The 645-nt window shown below is 49.1% G+C and overlaps 1 protein-coding gene across 1 annotated transcript in view; it reads right to left on the reverse strand.

The window, feature by feature from the left end:
• Positions 1-645, reverse strand: part of TMPRSS9 (transmembrane serine protease 9) — a 41,538-nt gene that overhangs the window by 22,966 nt on the left and 17,927 nt on the right. The gene's annotated exons all lie outside the window — the stretch shown is intronic.

A 645-nucleotide genomic window follows, 5' to 3' on the forward strand; every position in this document is an offset into this window, starting at 1 on the left:
TGGGCGACAGAGCGAGACTCCGTCGCCCAGGCTGGAGTGCAGTGGCCGGATCTCAGCTCACTGCAAGCTCCGCCTCCCGGGTTTATGCCATTCTCCTGCCTCAGCCTCTCGAGTAGCTGGGACTACAGGTGCCCGCCACCTCGCCCGGCTAGTTTTTCTTTTTGTATTTTTAGTAGAGACGGGGTTTCACCGTGTTAGCCAGGATGGTCTCGATCTCCTGACCTCGTGATCCGCCCATCTCGGCCTCCCAAAGTGCTGGGATTACAGGCTTGAGCCACCGCGCCCGGCCTAAATTAATAAAATTTAAAATTCAGTTCCTTAGTTGCACTAGCCATGTTTCAGATGCTTAGGAGCTACATGTGGCTGGTGACTACAGAACATGTCTAGAAGAAGATCAGATATGACGGATTGGCTGAAAAATCCTCACACTGTAAGGCAAGGGGTGGGGATGGTTGACTCGTTACTGCAGGGCTTGAAGTGTGGCGTGGGAGCTGGGTTTAGCCTGGTTTCTAGAGCCACTATTTTCCTATACTTGATTTCTAAAAATAGAGAAATCAACATATTGTTTTATTAGGATACTACTATGGGTTTTAACCTTGCATTTTCAAAGATCGGTTACTGCTAAAAAATAGGCCTGACGCTGGT

This window comes from Piliocolobus tephrosceles, chromosome 21 (assembly GCF_002776525.5).
Source record: "Piliocolobus tephrosceles isolate RC106 chromosome 21, ASM277652v3, whole genome shotgun sequence".
Taxonomy (NCBI): Eukaryota; Metazoa; Chordata; class Mammalia; order Primates; family Cercopithecidae; genus Piliocolobus; species Piliocolobus tephrosceles.